This window comes from Rhipicephalus microplus, chromosome X (genome assembly GCF_043290135.1).
Source record: "Rhipicephalus microplus isolate Deutch F79 chromosome X, USDA_Rmic, whole genome shotgun sequence".
NCBI lineage: Eukaryota > Metazoa > Arthropoda > Arachnida > Ixodida > Ixodidae > Rhipicephalus > Rhipicephalus microplus.
Genome location: NC_134710.1, coordinates 16,438,724 through 16,452,411, shown reverse-complemented (window position 1 = coordinate 16,452,411; position 13,688 = coordinate 16,438,724). Strand labels below are relative to the sequence as shown.

Genomic DNA, 13,688 nt, shown 5'->3' with positions numbered 1-13,688 from the left:
ACCGGTAGGTTTCCAACCGGGTGGCGTCATCTAGGTGCTCGAACACGTCGACAGAACATGGGGCCGTCGCCATCTTGGCATCACAGAGCTGGCGCTGTTCAAACGTCGGTGGTTGAGCCAAAGGAGTGCGCAGAGAGCGATGTCCCGCATAGATGTAAACGTCTTTTTAGTTCACCTCTAGCCGTTGGGCGCCAATTGTTACGTGCCGTTGTGGTCGTCAGATATACTGGGTTATTGGAGTGTTAAGCAATATGATGAATAAGTATGCTTCAACGCATATTCTTCGGAAGCCGACGTAGACCGAGAGCGATGGTTTTTCTAGGTCCCGCCGTCAGTCTTGTTTCTCCTGCATGGAACGCTCCTCAAAGCCAACGGCAACGGCCGAAAAAAAGAGAGAAGATTTACAAACTAAGGAACAGCAATTTATGCTTTCAACACAAAAATTTTAACAGAAAATAGAGGTTTTCTGGGAAACGTGCGTACCAAACCTTTGTTTTATATCATCCCTAAGGAGCTTCGCCCGGTGGCATGAAACACAACACGTGTAATGTTATTTTGTGTAAGCAAAACCTTATGCATTAAACACGCTTATATCAACAGGATAAGTGGGTGTGTTCTTTGTGCTTAAAACTATATTTTGATCTATTTTATGCCCAACCTGTATAAAGCAGGGTTCATGGTTGTATGAAGTTTCTTATTTATTTGACAATGTTTTTCGTTTGAAGTTTTGTTTTCGTACTATTGTTAGTGAATTTGTAGTTTGAAACTGACCATTCTTGAAAGGTCTTCCAGTACAATTTTACACAATAAACATCTACATCAGAAAGATTGGGTGCTATGAAATAAAATTACCTGGAACACCTAACCATGGCCAAATTCCTCGCGGTTACAGAAGTGTTAAGCAATTTTCGTAAGTTAACCATTTCTATAATTTCATGCCAAATATACTGAATTTTTCCCACAGTAGCTTCAGTGACACTCGTTTAAGCAAACCGCCTTCATCCTGCGGTTGTCCACCACGGTGAATTAGTGGCTGCGGTGCTGTGCTGCTGAACCAAAGGTCACGGCTGTGATCCCGGGCACGGTGGTCACATTTCGCTTGAGGTAAAATGGTTGAGATCCATTTGCTGTGCAATGTCAAATTTCCTAGCCCTCAATGACGGCATCTCACATCATGATATCGTGGCTTTGGGACGTAGAAACCCCACATATTGTGATTATTACTGTTAATATTCATTCGGTGATCGAAAAGGCGTCAATAATGCTATAAGTGCTCGGGTAACAAGCATTTCATTGATTCGATTATGAAAAAAAGAAACATTTTCTCTCCCTGTTCTTACGACTCATTCTTTCGAGCATTTCTCGTCGTTGCTGATTATTTCAGAACCCTTATAAAGATTATTGGTTCTTCAGGCTTGTGCGATTTAATCGTAGTAACGAATCTAATAAAGCGCCATTCAATCCCTTATCTGAAAATTTTGAATATTCGCACCCGTCATCTAGTACATATAGTGCATCATAGGGCCTTCACTAGAAATAAGCGTGATGCAACTTTTTTTAGCTTATTACAGGAAAAGGAAAATAATTTGTCCAGGAGAGATGGCCATATCGCACGCACAATTTTCCTTACTAGCTGGCCCCTAATTACTGATTACGACATCTGGGAAGAACTTAAAATTTAGCGTAACTTCTATCGTGTTGCACTCAAATCAACTGGCGTTTCAGTTACCATTTTCCCATCTGCAACTGCACTTTGGTTAGTGTAATCCTAAATGATCAAGTGAAGGGAAGCAAACACCTTGCCTCTAGATTCACTCAACCCACTTTTGTGCATCGCCGTGAATGCCACTCATGCACGTGAAGTGTCCTTAATGGCTCAGGGTCTGCTCTTCGTTGTCGCTAATAGTCGCCTATAGCATTTTCCCAACCACCACATGAAAGTTGCTTGCTTATAGTGCTCAGTTTGAACATTTTTTGTGGCCTTTCATGATATGTTCCTTATTGAGGCATGACAATTCTGTATGTCAATTTTGTGCTCTCTCTTTGTGAAAAATATTTGAAAACGATGTATAATTATGCGGATCGTTTTGAATAATACGGATTGCTACATCCCTGACAGGCTTTATAGAAATCTTTTGCTAGTGATTGTTTACGCCTTTAATGTGGTGTTAGATATGACGATGTATATGGTGCACCGAACTGTTTCTTCACATTCGCTTAATGTTTGTGTGAACTCTTTGTCACTCTTTGCGCATATAGTGTTGTAGCATATGCATCGATATTATTATCTAGGAGTGAAACGGCGTTGGTAGAGAGGTGAACAGCATAAAGTTCAAAAAGCTCTGGGTATAAACGACGCATCACTTTAGTTCGAAATGCTAAGACCAACGACTGCGTACTGCGAAGTTCGGAAGATTTCCCTGACAAACCTAGCTCAAGTTGGTAAGCCATTAAAAAACAAAAATTTTTTTGAGGGCAAGCAGCGTTGAATTACCCTTTTTCTCAAAACCAGTATGCCTTGCTTATTTCACTTAGCTATTTACAGTGCAAAATATTGAATATTTATTTATTGGGAGGTAATCTTTGTCAAAAATTGCATTAAAAGTGCTAGCCATGCCAGCTGTGATAAGTGACTAATGAGTGGCTTTATTCAGTAAAGCTTTGACATTTGTGTAACTAATGGCTGGAGCTATACAGTGATCTAGAATAAATATTATGCAGTGAATATCACGGAAGTAATGCTAAAAAAACAAAAAACGGGAAAAAGAGCCAATTCAAACGGTACCTGTTGGAGAATTCAGCTGTGAACTGAAAAATATTTGATGAATTTCTTTTATTCTAGTTCACTGCACAGATATATATGATTTAAATCATTGTGCGAAATTTCAGTTCAAAGTATACGCTGAGAAATACGTTACGAGAGTTTGCGTCGCAACATTTGAAGCAAATTGTTATTTTCAGAAAAACATAAACAAAGATATCCGAGCTTGTAAAAAGGTCACAATCTTCGCATGCAGGCCTAAAATGCACCATATTCATAGCTGGGCCCTTCTGCGGAAGCGTTACTGTCTTCTTGTGTTCGGATGGCTGCTCGCCTTTTCTTCCTGGCCTGTTTTGTGCCGTCCACTGACTTGCGTTCAGCATTCTGCATGCGCAGGTGATCCCTGGCGATGCAAGCTTTCGTCGTGTGGTACCCTGGTTCTATGCCAGCTTGCCTCAGGATATCTAGGGTGCTTACACTGCCAATAATAAAGTGTGCCACAGCATCACGCAAGGCAAACATTACTGTAGGCAAGCTTACGTAGACTTCTTTGGGTGCCCACTGCCATATTAGACCATTGAAACACATTTTGAGTCTTTCTATGAAGGCACTTCATTAGAAGTTCATCAGAGCAAAGATCACTGTAGACAGTTTTAACTTTGTTGAGCACATCATTTGGAAGCCCTTCTTTGTGTAAATATTTCCCTTGGCCGAGTGCTTCGACCCTTTGGTATCCGCACCAGCTTTTCAGTCCAAGTGAACACAGGCCATGTCTCGGCTGCTTGTCGGTAGAGCTGCAATGAAAAAGACTGGCAAGGGTAGCCTTTTTCATTGCAGAAAGGTTCCCCACATTAGCCCTTATGGTGATGCCATAGTAGTTTTGCAGGCGGTCAATGAGGACATCAGTGAGCTTTCCCTTACCACCGAGTGCATGCACTGTCTTCTTCAGTTTTCTGAGGCGGCAGCCAACACGCTTCTGGACATGCGCCGTACATTTCAGTTTCTGCACACTGTCCTTTCCATACATGTCTTTGACAGCAGCAAAGCTCTTGGAATTTTTCGAAACCGAAACCACAGTTGGAAATGTAGTTTTGGTTTTGCTATAGGAGCAAAGGGTATAGAAAACTTGCTGTAACTCGCAAACTAATGACGCTAGAAGGATAACTTTTGTTGCAACATATATGTGAATGTTTGGGCGTGCAAGAAAAACAAAACCTTAAAAATTTATTTCGTGGAAAAAAAAAAGACTTTTGAAGGTGGCCTACCACCTTAAAGACTTGCACTAATTTTACCAGTAAAAGAAGATGGAGCCGAACAAAGGTGCAGGCGGGTCTTACTTGAACCACACATTGAAGTACAGCATGGTGGAAGAGGAGAAGAGACACTTGCAGGGAGCTGCTAATGAGAAGCAACGAGTGCACGAAATACGGCACTTCTCTGAAGAGTTACTACGGGACGTGGTGTAAACATCCCGTGTGATCGTCCCAGAAAAATACGAGATTTGACAATTACAGACCACGGCAGCGCATGCAAAGCTTTACGTTTTACGCGCGAAAGCACTTCTGCGCCGCAGCGCGCCAAGAACACGCGGAGGCTTGAAACGCAAGGCAAAGAGGGCGCATTGAGCCAAGGTGAGACAAATGTATGCGCATAAATGTCTTTCCGGCTACACACACTGTCTTTGACTCAGGAGCGAAGCGGAAAAGTTTTTTGAAGGGTTGAGGGGGCTCACACCAACCCCACTGGGGGGGGGGGGGAGGAGAGCACAGGCATCAGATTTCCTCTGGGACGTGAATATCGGTGGCTGTATGAGCAGATTCTGCACATGTATATCAAAGTCATGGGACTCCCCCCCCCCTCCACATGCGTATGCTTGAGAATAAAGTAAGTAAAAGTAAAGTAATTGCAGTAAAATATAGTAAACGACAGGTACAGTGGCTTTTTAAAGCAATGGCCTCTCTTCGCATAATCTATTGGACTATAGTCTTCGAAAGCGCATCACTGTGACGACCCGCCCAATCAGCTAGAGAAGACATCGTTCATCGTCAATCCCTGTTAAGCGCAGATGGCGTAGTCCTAGTCGAGTCGCAGTGCATTTTGCAAAAATGGGTCCGCTTACAACTAGGAATGAGAGGTATACGCAGCATTTTTTTGTAAATTCATAATTATATTTCGCTTTTACTTACTTTGCTGAGCGAATAATTTTTTATTGCCGATGTTTGCGACTGATTACCAAAAGGGATGATTTTTATCTTAAGTTTATATGTCAAGCAGACCCAGATGCAGTGAGACCTTTGAATCAAAATTTTACACGAAAGCTGTCATGAGATCTCAACTCACGTGTCGCGCAGCGCCGTAGTTGTGCGCAGCCGCGGCCTCCGCCGGCATTCGTAACCATCGTGCGAAATTAAGAAACAAGTTTAGTACCAATGACACAGTGGGGCACAAACCCGGGTCCGCTGGGTGCTAGCCCAATATTCTACCTCTGAGCCACGCCAGGGCTTGGGACTTGTTGGCGAACTTGACTGAGGCAGGCTTGATATCGGGAAACCAATCATGTTACTACGACTCATAAAGCGTTCTAAAGCAGCGAAAGAACAAGCACTCGTCGCACAATGCGAATAGCGTAATGAGGGGGTCGTTTGACGCTCCAACCCATTACAAAAGCTTGTTTTTGTTCAGCTAATAACTGTGGTTCATACCAACTTCACGCAGAATTCCCCATCGTGGCCAGCCACTACATGAAGAATTGGAGAAAAATTCCTCGCAGTAGTTTAGCGGATATAACGCTTCTCAGAAGAATGACGCAAAATAGCATAGCGAATGGCGGCCTGCTACCATAAAAGCTTTACTATTAATGCCGTAGTGGGCATTAGCAAGTGTGCTTCCAGCACTTACCTAATGAGTGTTTAGAAATGACTCTGAAAGGCCGCTCTTCTAGCTTTCGCTGTGATTGGGCTGCGGCTTCCGCGCAGGCCTGGTGCTTGTTACCTTATTGCTCGCATCTAAGCATACTTCCGAAACGCAATAACTAATTTTTGTAAGGTATGCTGCACGTTGGCAACACGGTTTTGCACGCGTTCTTTTTCGCGCAGACTTCCTCGCAACCTTGGTTGACATTACAGTTGCACTGTGACATTTATTAACAATGAAGTATTCCAATCAGAGTGGTCCGGGTCACCAGTTGTAGCGAGAGGCTGACACACGTGATGAATCGGGCCACTTTATTCTTCAAAGCCATAGCAGAGCGGCGGCGGCTGCCTGCGTTCCAGAAACGTTGGTCCGTGCCGCCAGGTGCGAGGACTCATTCTGTTATTGCGCGCGCCTCGAGCTCCGAGCACGAGCAGCGCGAAATGCGCAGCGCTGTGACTATAAAATGATGATGATGATGATTACTATCGACGAGGATGAAGGCACTCCAACGTGGTATCGTGAAATCTGCAAGGGCAAGGTAATCATTGTGAGAAATTGACCTGGCACCAGAGCATACCCACATGGAAATAGCTTCTGGCTGTGTATAAGTGCTAGAAAACCTAAATATATATACGCGCAAAAACGCGTTATGTTCTTGGTTTTTTTTTCGCAACTTTTGTAATTCTTTTTCCTGAAACGATACCTTTGCCGCCAGGTGTCTTTCGTTGTTTGCAAGTGTGCAGCCGTGATTTCTTTTTATGTCGACAGATTCGGAACTGTACAAAACATTGCACCGTGCAGCATAGATATGGCTAGTATACGCTGTCCTATAGCACGTGCATTCATGCAGGACTTACTCCGGCGCGAACAAGAGCAGCCTCATAACACGCAAAATGAAGTCGTTTCTCTCTCGCTCTCTCTCTTTCTATCTCGAGTAATCAGTTCACTACCGAAGAAGGAGTGAACTCCGACCTTTTTAAGAGCATTGGGCATCATATGAATTAATCAGAATGCGTGAGCTCCATCGTGAACTGCCAGCGCATGCAACGCGAATCTACTTACGCTGTGTACTGTGGACCACCCTTGCCTGTCAGTTGTTTGTTTCGAGCATTCGGATGCGGGTGGCTAAAATTTCCCTCCTAGCATCAACTCCTTCGCGTTCATTCCCATTTGTGGTTAGAATGACAACGCAACAAAAACTACCAGCCTTCCTTCCGTGGGGGCGCAATCACAAACGCGGGACGCTTCGCGCACAGAGTAAGATAATTTTCAACTTTTTGTTCCTTATTTCAACGGTTGCCACAATGCTGTACAATGAAACTTGTGCTCGCTATAGCTGGCCACACTGCATTTCTCATTACGCTGCTTTAGGTTTATGGCCCCAATTTTTATAATTTATCGGCTTAAGCTACAAGATGAATACTATAATAGGCCCTCATAAGGTTGAGATTGACCTGCATGTTTGCCTGTGTTTAACCTTCGTCACTAGACAGCACTTCGGCGTGTCTTTAGGCGTTAGGGCATAATAAAGATATGTATCAGTGCACTGAACAAACGCATACAAGCGAAGTTCGGTGGACAAGCTAAATATTCTGTCAGGCGCGCGCGCGCGTGTGTGTGTGTGTGTGCGTGCGTGCGTGTGTGTGTGTGCGTGCGTGTGCGTGTGTGTGCGCGTGCGTGCGTGTGCGTGTGTGGGTGTGTGTGTGTGTGTGCGTGTGTGTGTGTGTGTGTGTGTGTGTGTGTGTGTGTGTGTGTGTGTGTGTGTGTGTGTGTGTGTTTTGATGTTACTAGAACATGCGAAGGTGCAATAGAGATGTTAGTCTCGAATTGAGCCTTAATACACGTGCGAAGAGTCACCAATAAAACGAACCTCTGCCGGGTGAAAATTATTGTAGTGATCGACTCCAGTGAAATCTGTTCCAGCCAGTAAAAGTATGACCACTGCTACAACAGTTATCTCATCGCCGAGCCAACGTAGAACGCGCGCGACCGAGTCTCCTGCCCAAAATCTCACAAGGTGCCAAAGCCTTGACTAAGACCGCGACACGTTCTTTCATGCGCAGATAGTGCTCACTGTAAAAGCACTCAGGAATGATATCGTGACAATAGCGCCACTAAGTTTCTGTTTTGAAGCAATGTTTTGAAGATTGTTGCTGGGAGAACGATCAGCGCTGGAGTTGATTTCAGGGTTTCTTTCAAAAGAAATAATGAGAGAAACGTTCAAAGGATTGTGAAATACACATGCTAAGTAAATATTGAAGCTCTCTGTGTGGTTTTGCGCAGTTTGTAATGCGTGAGGTTGCATTCGTAGTGTGATAAGTGTTTTCTCGTGGTTCCAAATACCTTCTCAAGGATTTTGTGAGTTGCCATTGCTACCTGCTGAGTGTGCTAGTTTGTGTGTTGCCCTTACTAAAAAATACATTTTGTTTGGGCTGTAAACTTTTGATTTTATCTCGGTCTTTGGAACACAGCCTGCATTGTTGGTAAACTAATAGCACCTACAATTAAATTGTGCATGCTATCACTGTGCGTTTCAGCAGGCTGATACTTCGGCCTTTAGATTCGGCCTGCCGATTGCCTCCCCATGAACGGAATCGGTGACCCTTTTCAATTCAGATGTGTCAAACGGGCAGCATTCGTAGGAAGTATTGACGCCTGTGCCCCACGAAAGATTGACCCTCCTAGGGCATACTGTTCACACAGGTAGTGTAATAGGTAGTTATAATAACGACCCAGAATCGAGCCTGTGATGTTCAACTACAAAACGCGTTATTTATGGTCTCCTGTCGCGCGTAGAAATTAATGCGAAAGAGTTTCTCCTGGGAAGAATGTTGGCGCCAGATCGGGCGCGAAGTGAACTAGGCCCGGGACGCTGCTTCGGCGGCACGTAATCGGCCGCACCTTCTTTTTTATCCTGCGGTTGCGCCTCCACGTGGAATACCCGCTCAGGAGGATTTGCCAAGTTTTCATACTAATTTTAGCCCTTTCAAGCTTGCCTTCGTGTGCCTTTTCTTCGTCCGTGTGTTATATTGCGCTGTAATCTGTAATGAATCTCCTTTAAGGTACCTCGCTTGCAGTGTGCATATTATTCTCATGGTTGTTTTTTTCAGGAGTGTTACCGACGATAAAATTCTCAATGAAAAAAAAAACACCAGGACGATCTACAGCCTAACCGGCATATATTCTTCAAAGATGATGTGATGCCTGGTAATTGTAACAAATTGTGATTAAAAATTCGCGTCCATTACCACAAAACGCGAAATACTTGAATATTTTAAATTTAAGGCGCGCAAGTTTGAATATAGTTTATAAAATCATATACGAACGAATAACGCTCATTAGTGATCTGAAATGAAGTCGTCATACTGGTCTTGTATGTTTCACGGCTATAGAGAACCACTTTGTTGGCCAAAGACCGATACAAGCTCGTCGTCAGTATATCAGGTAAAAGTTTTGACCTATAAATGTTTATGCTATCACGGAGTGCACCAAATGTATATGGTATTGCCATATTTATTTAAAATTACCTGAAATTTGGTAAAATTCACGTGGTACTATAAATTTTTATATATCTCAAATATTCCAGCGGTTAGTTCCTTACTGAACAATCGTGATTCACTAACTTGTCTTTCACATAGGCGTACCTGTTTTGCCAGTGTGCTGCAAGGTTATTGGTTGTATTCTTATTTAGGCAAGCTAAGTACGCATATGTTACTCGTTGCATCGGTGTATTTCTCTTGTTTCAGCAATGTTTGAAAGCCTATCTCTCCTGAACATGAAAGAGCATTATAACGAGGTGATTCAAGCGCAGAAAATCTGCGTGACTTTCAGAAAACGTAAAAAGTATAGCTTTTTCCGATTTTCTCGCACAACGACTGCGTTATTTTTGTAGAAAAAAAATCCTCAATGAGGCCAGCGACACTGCGCAGAGGCAACATGTGATGCGAAAAACGAGTCACTTCACTTGTGTTCGTTTTGTACGTTTTGAGGCAAGGAGCCACTACGCAGCAAAGCTGACATTTTGTATTTAACAAAACAAAAATGTGATGGCAACGTGCGAGATGGCGCACGTGTCGCTAAGCTGGAAGAAGAGCAAGCTAGGCTCTCGTGGAAAAGATTCTGCACCAAGCTGTTTCACTAGCGAGTAAAAAAGGTGTTGCGTTTCTTTTCATGTGTCAGGTGTGTCCAGCAGCTACATTATTAAAGCGAAAGGGTCTTGGGTGCTTTGTTAAACGGGAAAGTCGACCCTTACCGGCGTCGCGGACGAGTGGTAACAAAATGCAGTCATCGTCACGTGACGTCATCACCTATCACAACATTTTGAGACATCATCAAGTTGTCAAAAATTGTGGCGAGAATATATGTTACGTATAGCGCCACATAGGGTCGCTGTAGTGACATCCATTTGGCGATGAACAAAACTAAAGAGCACGCAACCTTCAAAGAAGAAAGGCAGCGCCTCCTGTGCCGAGTGGTGCACGAGTTGATCCCAACTAGAACTGGCTCCCGCACCGCACGAAGGTAACGTAACATTTATGAAATAATCAGGAAACCATTTAAATCAACAAATTATAACTTTATAACTTTCTAACATTAAACGACGAGTCTTTGAGGAGTAAGTTAACGTATATTTTCTAATTAATGACATAACTCAACGACGTTAAACACAAAGGGCGCTGCGAAGAGAAACAGCAGCAGTGACACAGACGGTAGCTGCGATAATACTGCGAGGCAAGCAATGTTTGGCATTAAGTTTCTCGCTCTGATGTGTGAATTACTGGCTGTTTGGGGTACTATGTTGATTTCTATATTGAAATGTGAAAACGCGGTGTTGTTGAAGGTGAGAGTGTACTTGATGCCGACTACCTCGTTTTGCTTGTCACCAAAAGGCAAGGCTGGCAAACAATTAAATGTCTTTTCAAAGTTTTTGTGAATGTCCGGACGCACAAGAATTCCCAGTGCGGCTGCTTAGTGTTTTTACGAAGCCTGTGATATAAGAAGGCCAATGCCCCTGCATTGCAGGCTTTTTCGAACATGCAGCTGCCGTTCTCATCTGCTGTTCGATGAATGATGCTGTGCTATCACAGGCTGTGTTATTTAGGAGGGCAGACAAGCTTTTCCGCACTATAGGTAAGTAGTCTAACGCATTAGGCACTTGATTGATTGATTGGTATGTGGGGTTTAACGTCCCAAAACCACTATATGATTATGAGAGACGCCGTAGTGGAGGGCTCCGGAAATTTAGACCACCTGGGGTTCTTTAACGTGCACCCAAATCTGAGCACACGGGCCTACAACATTTCCGCCTCCATCGGAAATGCAGCCGCCGCAGCCGGAATTCGAACCCGCGCTCTGCGGGTCAGCAGCCGAGTACCTTAGCCACTAGACCACCGCGGCGGGGCCATTAGGCACTTGCCACTGAATATCGTTAGTCAAGTGCGGATCACGTAAAACACGATGGCACGTCAATATATTTTGAACCGACTTAGGCTGCCGATTACCTCGTGAGATGGTGAGTCGCTTAGGCTGAGCGATATAAAATTTCAAGTTGCATATTCGGCGTAGCTACAGAAAGCGAAAAGAAACAGTGACTACTATAGCTGCTATAAAACGCATGGACTAAAATAAAACGGGAGGCGAAAACTTCCTATGCCTCCCATGTAGTCAATCTCGGCAGGGGCAGCGTCGCTTTTACCACTGGGGTTGCCGGGCATTATACTAGAAATAAATCATGAACAGGAAATTTCTTTCAAGACGCCACTGATGAGGTCTGCAAATAGAATGAAAGGACGAAAAATTGAAAGGAAGAGGGTTGCCGCGGAAGTTATCCTTTCACACTTTGCGTGCAAGCGGAATGTGCTCATGCCTTCTATCAGGTCCGCTGGCTGCTTTACTAATGCGGCCGTAAAAGTTTGATAATCTTTTTTTATATTTTTTATGCTTTCTGAAGAGGCAAAAGTTAAGCTGACTGATTTATAAGCAGAACTAAACTCGATCGACACAAATGAAATGCACTTTTTATTGCAAGTTTGTATTAAAAAACAGTTGCGTACAGCTAGTGCGAAAGTGTTGATTTATAACTGCATCTTCAATTTAGAACTGACATATGGACATAATCAGGAAATGTGTAAATATTAAAATGATGTAAAGGCACGTATTTAAAGCTTTTAGCATGTTTGACTATGGCGCAGTGTATAGCGTGCCCGGCGATCTGTTTTCGTGGACCGAAAGTCTATGGTTCCTACTTCCATTGACTGAACTTCTGCTTATGTGTTTTGATCGTGTGTATTTTTTGACATCATTTTATTGGCGGAAATATGTCACCAAAGTCTTGCCCCACCTCGGTATAAAATACTTTTGTGTTAAAAAAATCAATGTAGCAGTTTTTTTTTGTTTTGGGTGAACATCAAATGACGTTCAATCGTCCAAATTAAGCCGCATCTTTACAATATGATTTGTTCTTATAAGAACCCGCATGCATTAAAATTCCCACTTGTTCTCCTCTGGTTTTCGAAATTCATGCCACCATTAGAGCCAAAACTACGCTGCGATTGCGTTCTTAATCGTGTGGTATCATCTGGTCTGCATTACAGAAAGCGCACTACAATGAAAGCCATGTTTTCTCGCTTCGAAGCATGGTGCGGCATTCTTGTCTTTGACGTATTCCTATGGACGGTATCCAACAAAGTCCTAAATTTCTCAATAATCACGCAGTCATGTAGGAAGGGTTCAGGAATAATTTCCGCATGTCATGCAACCTTAAACACCAGTATTTTTGTTATCGCATTCTGTTTTCTTCAAATGCGTATTCTAACGCACACAAAGTCTCAGCATGCGCTTTGGCGTGGGTATGTTGGCCAGTCTCATTCGGTTGGTATTTAGCTTTTTGGCATTAAGCTTTGCTATTTGTTTCGTCTAGGAAGCTTCAACAAAAGCGTAGAACGTGTTTTCAAGACAATAACCAGTAATGACTGCTCGGACCGCCGATTCACTGACGATGCGACTGTTGTTCTTTGCTCATTCGCTACTGCTAAAAAAACGGGTCGGATGCTGAATTTCACTTTGAGCCACCCTGAAAGATGCTGAAACTCAATGTGTCTCCTGAGTCAAGAACTGTGCAAGCAAGTTTCATGCCAAAGCTAGCAAATCGGGTTTGCTGTAACTCAGTAGGTTCTCAGTGAACGAAGTTCTGGTGGCACATCTTTCTGTGTGACGCATCTGCGGCAAACAGTTTTAGAACAATCACGAGTGCTTTTCGTGAGCAAATGAATAATTTTGTTATGGGTGACTTATTTGTTCTCTGCGCGTTGATCCCCAGGGCGCAATATAACGCACACACTGGTGTGCAAAAGCTGTTTGCCGTACAAAACACTCTAAAGCAAAATTACCCGAAAAAGGAGTAACAGAGCCCAATGGGCGCACGCGACGAACGCATAGACCGTTGAGGAGTAACCACAGAGAAAAGCGTGCCGCGTGCAAACCACATAGACCCCAAACACGCTCCAAAGGGTTGATACCAGCCGGGGAATGCAGGCAGCGCGCAAAGCGTTGCCAAGGTCACTAGCCGTCCTCCCTTTCTCCTGGCTCAGTCTTTCCCCGTATTTTGCTGATGATGGTTCACGTTGCGTCGCGCTCGGAGTGCTTGACCACAGCTGCCTGGATTCGACGATCTAAGAATTACGACGTGGTGCTTCTGTGTACGCTTGGATCAGCGTAGGCTGCTGCTTTTACGTTTCGCTGCACCCATGAAGTCTGGAGCAAATCTCGACACGTCACCACACCACGCTGTATATATCTCTCTTCAAGATAGTCGCGACTAACACACGACAGCACCAGTTGGGAAAGCCAACACGGGGGCCGAGAAGACAGCAGGCCTATCGGATATATACTTCAGTCCGACTCAGGCCAGAAATCAGCGCTAGATTTTTTCGCAAGTAGGTTATGATTCTTTATTCTACTCTAGTTGTCGCGTGTGCGATACGGATCGCGCTTGCGGCAACAGGCTCGGTCCTGT

General features: G+C 43.9%; 1 long non-coding RNA gene across 1 annotated transcript; it reads left to right on the top strand.

Annotated features, from left to right (window-relative positions):
• Positions 1–6,030: 6,030 nt before the first annotated feature.
• Positions 6,031–8,929, top strand: LOC142777446 (uncharacterized). Its single transcript, XR_012888097.1, has 2 exons — positions 6,031–6,212; positions 8,785–8,929. It is a non-coding gene; the product is annotated as an uncharacterized LOC142777446 (long non-coding RNA).
• Positions 8,930–13,688: the final 4,759 nt, after the last annotated feature.